The following is a 14,449-nucleotide window of genomic DNA, read 5'->3' on the forward strand; positions in this document are numbered from 1 at the left end:
TTCGGTGCTTGGCCCCTAAATATAGCTGCAAGCAGCAATACCGGGGCCAAGCGCAAAGAAGAAGACAAGACATGCCAAAATGGCTGGCAGTGTCAGATCAACTGGAGCAATGAGCAATTAATCACGTTTTAAGATGATTTTAAGCAAAAGGCTGAAAAATGCATTGTAGTCTGAGAGTGTCAGACCAACTGCAACAATGAACAATTATACAGTTTAAGAAGATTAGGCAAAATGGCTGCAATATCATATATTGAGTCACTGATAATGTAAGTTAATGGTTTATCACTTTTGACCAATAGGTGGCACAGATACGAAATTGATGTGGTGTGGTCAGAATAAGGGAACAATGACACATGCAAAGTTTGATGCCAATATGTCAAAGCATTGCAGAGATACAGCCTCAAGAGTAATTTTGGCATAATGGCTCAACTTCGTCGCTGCGGTTTACAAAAACGGTTTCATCTATTGATGCAAAATCCCTAACTTTTTGTTGACACAGTCTGAAGATGATACGATTCGATTTTGGTGGAAATTGGACAAACGGTCTAGGATGAGTTTGAAAAAGTAGGTTTTGATCAAATAAGAACATTGAGGACAGGATGTTTGACCAAATATGGAAAAATTAGTATCTCTGTTCTCGGCATGAGCCAATGACTGTATTATGACCAGTTTCATTAAACTAGGCTAATTTAATCAAAAGTTATTAGCATGTTTGTAAATTTTGTTATAACCTCTGACCACAAGGTGGCACTGCCCCAAAACGTTTTGAGTACCTTCAAAGCATGGTGCGGAAGACATGATTTTTGGACAAACAGTTCAAAAGTTATAAGCAAAAATAGCCATTTTTTGTATCTCCGGACCAGTAGGTGGCGCTGCGCCGAAACGCTGCATGTTGCTTCAGGTCATGCTTGTGATGACATATACCAAGATTGGTTTGAATACGATAAAGCGTTGTGGAGATATAGGCTTATGAGTGTTTTTGCAACCGCTACGCAAAATTTGTGTGCGCGTTTATCGAAAACGATTTGACAAATCAACTTGATTTGCAAGATTTTTTGTCAGCATGGTCTGAAGATGATCTGGTTAAATTTTCGTGCAAATCGGACAAACCGTCTAGGACGAGTTCGTAAAAGTAGGTTTTTTGGAAAATTAAAAATGGCGGGGAAATTATCATGACCGAAAATTACATCATAGGTTGCAATTGAATCGGCATGAGCCAATGACTCTATTATGACCAGTTTCAATATACTAGGCTAATTTATTCAAAAGTTATTAGCATTTTTGTCAAGTTTGTTATATCTTTTGACCACAAGGTGGCACTGCCCTAAAACTTTTTGAGTACCTTCAGGGCATAGCAAGGAAGTCACATACCGAGTTTAGTAACAATATACTAATGCATTTGTAAAATATAGCATTTTTTGACAAAATTCAAAATGGCCGACAGCCAAAATGGCCGATATGGTAAAATTGAATATCAGGCGACTCGGCATGCCGTCCTGAATGTAACGAGACCACTTTTATGATTTTTGGACAAACAGTTCAGAAGTTATAAGCAAAAATAGCAATTTTTCATATCTCCGGACCAGTAGGTGGCGCTGCGCCGAAACGCTGTATGTTGCCTCAAGTCATGCTTGTGATGACATGTACCAAGTTTGGTTTGAATACGATAAAGCGTTGCGGAGATATTGCCTTAAGAGTGTTTTTGCAACCGCTACGTAAAATTTGTTTGCGCGTTTATCGCAAATGATTTGACGAATCAACTTGATTTGCAAGATTTTTTGTCAGCATGGTTTGAAGATGATCTGGTTCAATTTTCGTGCAAATCGGATGAACCGTCTAGGACGAGTTCGTAAAAGTAGGTTTTTCGGAAAATTCAAAATGGCGGGAAAATTTTTATGACGGAAAATGACGTCATATGGTGCAATCGAATCGTCTTGAGCCAAGGAATCAGAGGAAAAAAGAATTTTGTTTCTAGCCCTTATGGTTCAAAAGTTATTAGCATAAACATGAGTCAAATTTTGGACTGATGGTGGCGCTAGAGGGATTGAGTTTGAGACTCCAAATTTGCTACGGTGACATTTCAGACTGTCCTCTATTAGTGTGCCAAATTTCACAACTTTTTACCATACGGTTCTATGGGCTGCCATAGACTTTGTGGCGGAAGAAGAAGAAGAAGAAGATGAAATATAGCTGCAAGCAGCAATACCGGGGCCAAGCGCAAAGAAGAAGACAAGACATGCCAAAATGGCTGGCAGTGTCAGATCAACTGGAGCAATGAGCAATTAATCACGTTTTAAGATGATTTTAGGCAAAAGGCTGAAAAATGCATTGTAGTCTAAGAGTGTCAGACCAACTGCAACAATTAACAATTATACAGTTTAAGAAGATTAGGCAAAATGGCTGAAATATCATATATAGAGTCACTGATAATATAAGTTAATGGTTTATCACTTTTGACCAATAAGTGGCACAGTTACGAAATTGATGTGGTGTAGTCAGAATAAGGGAACAATGACACATGCAAAGTTTGATGCCAATATGTCAAAGCATTGCAGAGATACAGCCTCAAGAGTCATTTTGGCATCATGGCTCAACTTCGTCACTGCGGTTTACAAAAATGGTTTCATCTATTGATGCAAAATCCCTAACTTTTTGTTGACATAGTCTGAAGATGATACGATTCGATTTTGGTGGAAATTGGACAAACGGTCTAGGATGAGTTTGAAAAAGTAGGTTTTGATCAAATAAGAACATTGAGGACAGGATGTTTGACCAAATATGGCAAAATTAGTATCCATGTTCTCGGCATGAGCCAATAAATGTATTATGACCAGTTTCATTAAACTAGGCTAATTTAATCAAAAGTTATTAGCATGTTTGTAAATTTTGTTATAACCTCTGACCACAAGGTGGCACTGCCCCAAAACTTTTTGAGTACCTTCAAAGCATGGTGCGGAAGACCCATACCAAGTTTCGTAACGATAGACTAATGCGTTTGTAAAATATAGTATTTTAGCACATAATTCAAAATGGCCGAGAGCCAAAATGGCCGATATGGTAAAATTGAATATCAGACAACTCTGAATACCGTCCTGAATCTAACGAGACCACTTTTATGATTTTTGGACAAACAGTTCAAAAGTTATAAGCAAAAATAGCCATTTTTTGTATCTCCGGACCAGTAGGTGGCGCTGCGCCGAAACGCTGCATGTTGCTTCAGGTCATGCTTGTGATGACATATACCAAGATTGGTTTGAATACGATAAAGCGTTGTGGAGATATAGGCTTATGAGTGTTTTTGCAACCGCTACGCAAAATTTGTGTGCGCGTTTATCGAAAACGATTTGACAAATCAACTTGATTTGCAAGATTTTTTGTCAGCATGGTCTGAAGATGATCTGGTTCAATTTTCGTGCAAATCGGACAAACCGTCTAGGACGAGTTCGTAAAAGTAGGTTTTTTGGAAAATTAAAAATGGCGGGGAAATTATCATGACCGAAAATGACATCATAGGTTGCAATTGAATCGGCATGAGCCAATGACTCTATTATGACCAGTTTCAATATACTAGGCTAATTTATTCAAAAGTTATTAGCATTTTTGTCAAGTTTGTTATATCTTTTGACCACAAGGTGGCACTGCCCTAAAACTTTTTGAGTACCTTCAGGGCATAGCAAGGAAGTCACATACCGAGTTTAGTAACAATATACTAATGCATTTGTAAAATATAGCATTTTTTGACAAAATTCAAAATGGCCGACAGCCAAAATGGCCGATATGGTAAAATTGAATATCAGACGACTCGGCATGCCGTCCTGAATGTAACGAGACCACTTTTATGATTTTTGGACAAACAGTTCAGAAGTTATAAGCAAAAATAGCAATTTTTCGTATCTCCGGACCAGTAGGTGGCGCTGCGCCGAAACGCTGTATGTTGCCTCAAGTCATGCTTGTGATGACATGTACCAAGTTTGGTTTGAATACGATAAAGCGTTGCGAAGATATTGCCTTAAGAGTGTTTTTGCAACCGCTACGTAAAATTTGTTTGCGCGTTTATCGCAAATGATTTGACGAATCAACTTGATTTGCAAGATTTTTTGTCAGCATGGTCTGAAGATGATCTGGTTCAATTTTCGTGCAAATCGGATGAACCGTCTAGGACGAGTTCGTAAAAGTAGGTTTTTCGGAAAATTCAAAATGGCGGGAAAATTTTTATGACGGAAAATGACGTCATAGGGTGCATTCGAATCGTCTTGAGCCAAGGAATCAGAGGAAAAAAGAATTTTGTTTCTAGCCCTTATGGTTCAAAAGTTATTAGCATAAACATGAGTCAAATTTTGGACTGATGGTGGCGCTAGAGGGATTGAGTTTGAGACTCCAAATTTGCTACGGTGACATTTCAGACTGTCCTCTATTAGTGTGCCAAATTTCACAACTTTTTACCATACGGTTCTATGGGCTGCCATAGACTTCGCGGCGGAAGAAGAAGAAGAAGAAGAAGATGAAATATAGCTGCAAGCAGCAATACCGGGGCCAAGCGCAAAGAAGAAGACAAGACATGCCAAAATGGCTGGCAGTGTCAGATCAACTGCAGCAATGAGCAATTAATCACATTTTAATATGATTTTAGGCAAAAGGCTGAAAAATGCATTTTAGTCTGAGAGTGTCAGACCAACTGCAACAATTAACAATTATACAGTTTAAGAAGATTAGGCAAATTGGCTGAAATATCATATATTGAGTCACTGATAATATAAGTTAATGGTTTATCACTTTTGACCAATAGGTGGCACAGATACGAAATTGATGTGGTGTGGTCAGAATAAGCGAACAATGACACATGCAAAGTTTGATGCCAATATGTCAAAGCATTGCAGAGATACAGCCTCAAGAGTCATTTTGGCATAATGGCTCAACTTCGTCGCTGCGGTTTACAAAAACGGTTTCATCTATTGATGCAAAATCCCTAACTTTTTGTTGACACAGTCTGAAGATGATACGATTCGATTTTGGTGGAAATTGGACAAACGGTCTAGGATGAGTTTGAAAAAGTAGGTTTTGATCAAATAAGAACATTGAGGACAGGATTTTTGACCAAATATGGAAAAATTAGTATCTCTGTTCTCGGCATGAGCCAATGACTGTATTATGACCAGTTTCATTAAACTAGGCTAATTTAATCAAAAGTTATTAGCATGTTTGTAAATTTTGTTATAACCTCTGACCACAAGGTGGCACTGCCCCAAAACATTTTGAGTACCTTCAAAGCATGGTGCGGAAGACATGATTTTTGGACAAACAGTTCAAAAGTTATAAGCAAAAATAGCCATTTTTTGTATCTCCGGACCAGTAGGTGGCGCTGCGCCGAAACGCTGCATGTTGCTTCAGGTCATGCTTGTGATGACATATACCAAGATTGGTTTGAATACGATAAAGCGTTGTGGAGATATAGGCTTATGAGTGTTTTTGCAACCGCTACGCAAAATTTGTGTGGGCGTTTATCGAAAACGATTTGAAAAATCAACTTGATTTGCAAGATTTTTTGTCACCATGGTCTGAAGATGATCTGGTTCAATTTTCGTGCAAATCGGACAAACCGTCTAGGACGAGTTCGTAAAAGTAGGTTTTTTGGAAAATTAAAAATGGCGGGGAAATTATCATGACCGAAAATGACATCATAGGTTGCAATTGAATCGGCATGAGCCAATGACTCTATTATGACCAGTTTCAATATACTAGGCTAATTTATTCAAAAGTTATTAGCATTTTTGTCAAGTTTGTTATATCTTTTGACCACAAGGTGGCACTGCCCTAAAACTTTTTGAGTACCTTCAGGGCATAGCAAGGAAGTCACATACCGAGTTTAGTAACAATATACTAATGCATTTGTAAAATATAGCATTTTTTGACAAAATTCAAAATGGCCGACAGCCAAAATGGCCGATATGGTAAAATTGAATATCAGACGACTCGGCATGCCGTCCTGAATGTAACGAGACCACTTTTATGATTTTTGGACAAACAGTTCAGAAGTTATAAGCAAAAATAGCAATTTTTCGTATCTCCGGACCAGTAGGTGGCGCTGCGCCGAAACGCTGTATGTTGCCTCAAGTCATGCTTGTGATGACATGTACCAAGTTTGGTTTGAATACGATAAAGCGTTGTGAAGATATTGCCTTAAGAGTGTTTTTGCAACCGCTACGTAAAATTTGTTTGCGCGTTTATCGCAAATGATTTGACGAATCAACTTGATTTGCAAGATTTTTTGTCAGCATGGTCTGAAGATGATCTGGTTCAATTTTCGTGCAAATCGGATGAACCGTCTAGGACGAGTTCGTAAAAGTAGGTTTTTCGGAAAATTAAAAATGGCGGGAAAATTTTTATGACGGAAAATGACGTCATAGGGTGCAATCGAATCGTCTTGAGCCAAGGAATCAGGGGAAAAAAGAATTTTGTTTCTAGCCCTTATGGTTCAAAAGTTATTAGCATAAACATGAGTCAAATTTTGGACTGATGGTGGCGCTAGAGGGATTGAGTTTGAGACTCCAAATTTGCTACGGTGACATTGCAGACTGTCCTCTATTAGTGTGCCAAATTTCACAACTTTTTACCATACGGTTCTATGGGCTGCCATAGACTTCGTGGCGGAAGAAGAAGAAGAAGAAGATGAATAATAATAAATATAGCTGCAAGCAGCAATACCGGGGCCAAGCGCAAAGAAGAAGACAAGACATGCCAAAATGGCTGGCAGTGTCAGATCAACTGGAGCAATGAGCAATTAATCACGTTTTAAGATGATTTTAAGCAAAAGGCTGAAAATGCATTGTAGTCTGAGAGTGTCAGACCAACTGCAACAATGAACAATTATACAGTTTAAGAAGATTAGGCAAAATGGCTGAAATATCATATATTGAGTCACTGATAATGTAAGTTAATGGTTTATCACTTTTGACCAATAGGTGGCACAGATACGAAATTGATGTGGTGTGGTCAGAATAAGGGAACAATGACACATGCAAAGTTTGATGCCAATATGTCAAAGCATTGCAGAGATACAGCCTCAAGAGTAATTTTGGCATAATGGCTCAACTTCGTCACTGCGGTTTACAAAAACGGTTTCATCTATTGATGCAAAATCCCTAACTTTTTGTTGACACAGTCTGAAGATGATACGATTCGATTTTGGTGGAAATTGGACAAACGGTCTAGGATGAGTTTGAAAAAGTAGGTTTTGATCAAATAAGAACATTGAGGACAGGATGTTTGACCAAATATGGAAAAATTAGTATCTCTGTTCTCGGCATGAGCCAATGACTGTATTATGACCAGTTTCATTAAACTAGGGTAATTTAATCAAAAGTTATTAGCATGTTTGTAAATTTTGTTATAACCTCTGACCACAAGGTGGCACTGCCCCAAAACGTTTTGAGTACCTTCAAAGCATGGTGCGGAAGACATGATTTTTGGACAAACAGTTCAAAAGTTATAAGCAAAAATAGCCATTTTTTGTATCTCCGGACCAGTAGGTGGCGCTGCGCCGAAACGCTGCATGTTGCTTCAGGTCATGCTTGTGATGACATATACCAAGATTGGTTTGAATACGATAAAGCGTTGTGGAGATATAGGCTTATGAGTGTTTTTGCAACCGCTACGCAAAATTTGTGTGCGCGTTTATCGAAAACGATTTGACAAATTAACTTGATTTGCAAGATTTTTTGTCAGCATGGTCTGAAGATGATCTGGTTCAATTTTCGTGCAAATCGGACAAACCGTCTAGGACGAGTTCGTAAAAGTAGGTTTTTTGGAAAATTAAAAATGGCGGGGAAATTATCATGACCGAAAATGACATCATAGGTTGCAATTGAATCGGCATGAGCCAATGACTCTATTATGACCAGTTTCAATATACTAGGCTAATTTAATCAAAAGTTATTAGCATTTTTGTCAAGTTTGTTATATCTTTTGACCACAAGGTGGCACTGCCCTAAAACTTTTTGAGTACCTTCAGGGCATGGCATGGAAGTCACATACCGAGTTTAGTAACAATACACTAATGCATTTGTAAAATATAGCATTTTTTGACAAAATTCAAAATGGCCGACAAGCAAAATGGCCGATATGGTAAAATTGAATATCAGACGACTCGGCATGCCGTCCTGAATGTAACGAGACCACTTTTATGATTTTTGGACAAACAGTTCAGAAGTTATAAGCAAAAATTGCAATTTTTCGTATCTCCGGACCAGTAGGTGGCGCTGCGCCGAAACGCTGTATGTTGCCTCAAGTCATGCTTGTGATGAGATGTACCAAGTTTGGTTTGAACAAGATAAAGCGTTGCGGAGATATTGCCTTAAGAGTGTTTTTGCAACCGCTACGTAAAATTTGTTTGCGTGTTTATCGCAAATGATTTGACGAATCAACTTGATTTGCAAGATTTTTTGTCAGCATGGTCTGAAGATGATCTGGTTCAATTTTCGTGCAAATCGGATGAACCGTCTAGGACGAGTTCGCAAAAGTAGGTTTTTCGGTTAATTAAAAATGGCGGGAAAATTATCATGGCGGAAAATGACGTCATAGGGTGCAATCGAATTGTCCTGAGCCAAGGAATCAGAGGAAAAAAGAATTTTGTTTCTAGCCCTTATGGTTCAAAAGTTATTAGCATAAACATGAGTCAAATTTTGGACTGATGGTGGCGCTAGAGGGATTGAGTTTGAGACTCCAAATTTGCTACGGTGACATTTCAGACTGTCCTCTATTAGTGTGCCAAATTTCACAACTTTTTACCATACGGTTCTATGGGCTGCCATAGACTTCGTGGCGGAAGAAGAAGAAGAAGAAGAAGATGAATAATAATAATAAGAACGGGAACGGTTTCAATAGGTGCCTTCGCACCTTCGGTGCTTGGCCCCTAATAATAAGAACGGGAACGGTTTCAATAGGTGCCTTCGCACATTCGGTGCTTGGCCCCTAATAATAAGAACGGGAACGGTTTCAATAGGTGCCTTCGCACCTTCGGTGCTTGGCCCCTAATAATAATAGGAACGGGAACGGTTTCAATAGGTGCCTTCGCACCTTCGGTGCTTGGCCCCTAAATATAGCTGCAAGCAGCAATACCGGGGCCAAGCGCAAAGAAGAAGACAAGACATGCCAAAATGGCTGGCAGTGGCAGATCAACTGGAGCAATGAGCAATTAATCACGTTTTAAGATGATTTTAGGCAAAAGGCTGAAAAATGCATTGTAGTCTGAGAGTGTCAGACCAACTGCAACAATGAACAATTATACAGTTTAAGAAAATTAGGCAAAATGGCTGAAATATCATATATAGAGTCACTGATAATATAAGTTAATGGTTTATCACTTTTGACCAATAGTTGGCGCAGTTACGAAATTGATATGGTGTGGTCAGAATAAGAGAATAATGACACATGCAAAGTTTGATACCAATATGTCAAAGCATTGCAGAGATACAGCCTCAAGAGTCATTTTGGCATCATGCCTCAAATTCGTCGCTGCAGTTTACAAAAACGGTTTCATCTATTGATGCAAAATCCCTAACTTTTTGTTGACACAGTCTGAAGATGATACGATTCGATTTTGGTGGAAATCGGACAAACGGTCTAGGATGAGTTTGAAAATGTAGATTTTGATCAAATAAGAACATTGAGGACAGAATGTTTGACCAAATATGGCAAAATTAGTATCTATGTTCACGGCATGAGCCAATAAATGTATTATGACCAGTTTCATTAAACTAGGCTAATTTAATCAAAAGTTATTAGCATTTTTGTAAATTTTGTTATAACCTTTGACCACAAGGTGGCACTGCCCCAAAACTTTTTGAGTACCTTCAAAGCATGGTGCGGAAGACATACCACATTTCATAACGATAGACTAATGCGTTTGTATTTTAGCACATAATTCAAAATGGCCGACAGCCAAAATGGCCGATATGGTAAAATTAAATATCAGACGACTCGGCATGCAGTCCTGAATCTAACGAGACAACTTTTATGATTTTTGGACAAACGGTTAAAAAAATGATAAAAGCAAAAATATCCATTCTTTGTATCTCCGGACCAGTAGGTGGCACTGCGCTGAAACGCAGCATGTTGCCTCAGGTCATGCTTGTGATGACATGTACCAAGATTGGTTTGAATACGATAAAGGATTGCGGAGATATTGCCTTATGAGTGTTTTTGCAACCGCTACGCAAAATTTGTGTGCGCCTTTATCAAAAACGATTAGACAAATCAACTTGATTTGCAAGAGTTTTTGTCAGCATGGTCTGAAGATGATATGGTTCAATTTCTGTGCAAATCGGACAAACCGTCTAGGACGAGTTCGCAAAAGTAGGTTTTTTGGAAAATTAAAAATGGCGGGGAAATTGTCATGACCGAAAATGACGTCATAGGGTGCAATTGAATCGGTATGAGCCAATGAATGTATTATGACCAGTTCTATTAAACTAAGCTAATTTAATCAAAAGTTATTAGCATTTTTGTAAATTTTGTTATAACCTTTGACCACAAGGTGGCACTGCCCCAACACTTTTTGAATACCTTCAAAGCATGGTGCGGAAGACACATACCAAGTTTCATAACGATAGACTAATGAGTTTGTAAAATATAGCATTTTAGCACATAATTCAAAATGGCCGAGAGCCAAAATGGCCGATATGGTAAAATTGAATATCAAACGACACGGCATGCCGTCCTGAATCTAACGAGACTACTTTTATGATTTTTGGACAAACGGTTCAAAAGTTATAAGCAAAAATAGCCATTTTTTATATCTCCGGACCAGTAGGTGGCGCTGGGCCGAAACGCTGCATGTTGCCTCAGGTCATGCTTGTGATGACACGTACCAAGATTGGTTTGAATACGATAAAGCGTTTCGGAGATAGAGCCTTAAGTGGGTTTTTGCAACCGCTACGTAAAATTTGTGTGCGCGTTTATCAAAAACGATTTGACGAATCAACTTGATTTGCAAGATTTTTTGTCAGCATGGTCTGAAGATGATATGGTTCAATTTCTGTGCAAATCGGACAAACCGTCTAGGACGAGTTCGCAAAAGTAGGTTTTTTGGAAAATTAAAAATGGCGGGGAAATTATCATGACCGAAAATGACATCATAGGTTGCAATTGAATCGGCATGAGCCAATGACTCTATTATGACCAGTTTCAATATACTAGGCTAATTTAATCAAAAGTTATTAGCATTTTTGTCAAGTTTGTTATATCTTTTGACCACAAGGTGGCACTGCCCTAAAACTTTTTGAGTACCTTCAGGGCATAGCAAGGAAGTCACATACCGAGTTTAGTAACAATACACTAATGCATTTGTAAAATATAGCATTTTTTGACAAAATTCAAAATGGCCGACAGCCAAAATGGCCGATATGGTAAAATTGAATATCAGACGACTCGGCATGCCGTCCTGAATGTAACGAGACCACTTTTATGATTTTTGGACAAACAGTTCAGAAGTTATAAGCAAAAATAGCAATTTTTCGTATCTCCGGACCAGTAGGTGGCGCTGCGCCGAAACGCTGTATGTTGCCTCAAGTCATGCTTGTGATGACATGTACCAAGTTTGGTTTGAATACGATAAAGCGTTGCGGAGATATTGCCTTAAGTGTGTTTTTGCAACCGCTACGTAAAATTTGTTTGCGCGTTTATCGCAAATGATTTGACGAATCAACTTGATTTGCAAGATTTTTTGTCAGCATGGTCTGAAGATGATCTGGTTCAATTTTCGTGCAAATCGGATGAACCGTCTAGGACGAGTTCGTAAAAGTAGGTTTTTCGGAAAATTAAAAATGGCGGGAAAATTTTTATGACGGAAAATGACGTCATAGGGTGCAATCGAATTGTCTTGAGCCAACGAATCAGAGGAAAAAAGAATTTTGTTTCTAGCCCTTATGGTTCAAAAGTTATTAGCATAAACATGAGTCAAATTTTGGACTGATGGTGGCGCTAGAGGGATTGAGTTTGAGACTCCAAATTTGCTACGGTGACATTTCAGACTGTCCTCTATTAGTGTGCCAAATTTCACAACTTTTTACCATACGGTTCTATGGGCTGCCATAGACTTCGTGGCGGAAGAAGAAGAAGAAGAAGAAGATGAATAATAAATATAGCTGCAAGCAGCAATACCGGGGCCAAGCGCAAAGAAGAAGACAAGACATGCCAAAATGGCTGGCAGTGTCAGATCAACTGCAGCAATGAGCAATTAATCACATTTTAATATGATTTTAGGCAAAAGGCTGAAAAATGCATTGTAGTCTGAGAGTGTCAGACCAACTGCAACAATTAACAATTATACAGTTTAAGAAGATTAGGCAAAATGGCTGAAATATCATATATTGAGTCACTGATAATATAAGTTAATGGTTTATCACTTTTGACCAATAGGTGGCACAGATACGAAATTGATGTGGTGTGGTCAGAATAAGCGAACAATGACACATGCAAAGTTTGATGCCAATATGTCAAAGCATTGCAGAGATACAGCCTCAAGAGTCATTTTGGTATCATGGCTCAACTTCGTCACTGCGGTTTACAAAAATAGCGGGGAAATTATCATAACCTAAAATGACATCATAGGGTGCAATTGAATCGGCATGAGCCAATGACTCTATTATGACCAGTTTCATTATACTAGGCTAATTTAATCAAAAGTTATTAGCATTTTTGTCAAGTTTGTTATATCTTTTGACCACTAGGTGGCACTGCCCTAAAACTTTTTGAGTACCTTCAGGGCATGGCATGGAAGTCACATACCGAGTTTAGTAACAATACACTAATGCATTTGTAAAATATAGCATTTTTTGACAAAATTCAAAATGGCCGACAGCCAAAATGGCCGATATGGTAAAATTGAATATCAGACGACTCGGCATGCCGTCCTGAATGTAACGAGACCACTTTTATGATTTTTGGACAAACAGTTCATAAGTTATAAGCAAAAATAGCCATTTTTGTATCTCCGGACCAGTAGGTGGCGCTGCGCCGAAACGCTGCATGTTGCCTCAGGTCATGCTTGTGATGACATGTACCAAGATTGGTTTGAATACGATAAAGCGTTGTGGAGATATAGGCTTATGAGTGTTTTTGCAACCGCTACGCAAAATTTGTGTGCGCGTTTTTCGAAAACGATTTGACAAATCAACTTGATTTGCAAGATTTTTTGTCAGCATGGTCTGAAGATGATATGGTTCAATTTCTGTGCAAATCGGACAAACCGTCTAGGACGAGTTCGCAAAAGTAGGTTTTTTGGAAAATTAAAAATGTCTGGGAAATTATCATGACCGAAAATGACATCATAGGTTGCAATTGAATCGGCATGAGCCAATGACTCTATTATGACCAGTTTCAATATACTAGGCTAATTTAATCAAAAGTTATTAGCATTTTTATCAAGTTTGTTATATCTTTTGACCACAAGGTGGCACTGCCCTAAAACTTTTTGAGTACCTTCAGGGCATAGCATGGAAGTCACATACCGAGTTTAGTAACAATATACTAATGCATTTGTAAAATATAGCATTTTTTGACAAAATTCAAAATGGCCGACAGCCAAAATGGCCGATATGGTAAAATTGAATATCAGACGACTCGGCGTGCCGTCCTGAATGTAACGAGACCACTTTTATGATTTTTGGACAAACAGTTCAGAAGTTATAAGCAAAAATAGCAATTTTTCGAATCTCCGGACCAGTAGGTGGCGCTGCGCCGAAACGCTGTATGTTGCCTCAAGTCATGCTTGTGATGACATGTACCAAGTTTGGTTTGAATACGATAAAGCGTTGCGGAGATATTGCCTTAAGAGTGTTTTTGCAACCGCTACGTAAAATTTGTTTGCGCGTTTATCGCAAATGATTTGACGAATCAACTTGATTTGCAAGATTTTTTGTCAGCATGGTCTGAAGATGATCTGGTTCAATTTTCGTGCAAATCGGATGAACCGTCTAGGACGAGTTCGTAAAAGTAGGTTTTTCGGAAAATTCAAAATGGCGGGAAAATTTTTATGACGGAAAATGACGTCATATGGTGTAATCGAATCGTCTTGAGCAAAGGAATCAGAGGAAAAAAGAATTTTGTTTCTAGCCCTTATGGTTCAAAAGTTATTAGCATAAACATGAGTCACATTTTGGACTGATGGTGGCGCTAGAGGGATTGAGTTTGAGACTCCAAATTTGCTACGGTGACATTTCAGACTGTCCTCTATTAGTGTGCCAAATTTCACAACTTTTTACCATACGGTTCTATGGGCTGCCATAGACTTCGTGGCGGAAGAAGAAGAAGAAGAAGATGAATAATAATAATAAGAACGGGAACGGTTTCAATAGGTGCCTTCGCACCTTCGGTGCTTGGCCCCTAACAAGCAGCAATACCGGGGCCAAGCGCAAAGAAGAAGACAAGACATGCCAAAATGGCTGGCAGTGTC

This window comes from Gobio gobio, assembly GCF_949357685.1.
Source record: "Gobio gobio genome assembly, chromosome: 9".
NCBI classification, from domain to species: Eukaryota; Metazoa; Chordata; class Actinopteri; order Cypriniformes; family Gobionidae; genus Gobio; species Gobio gobio.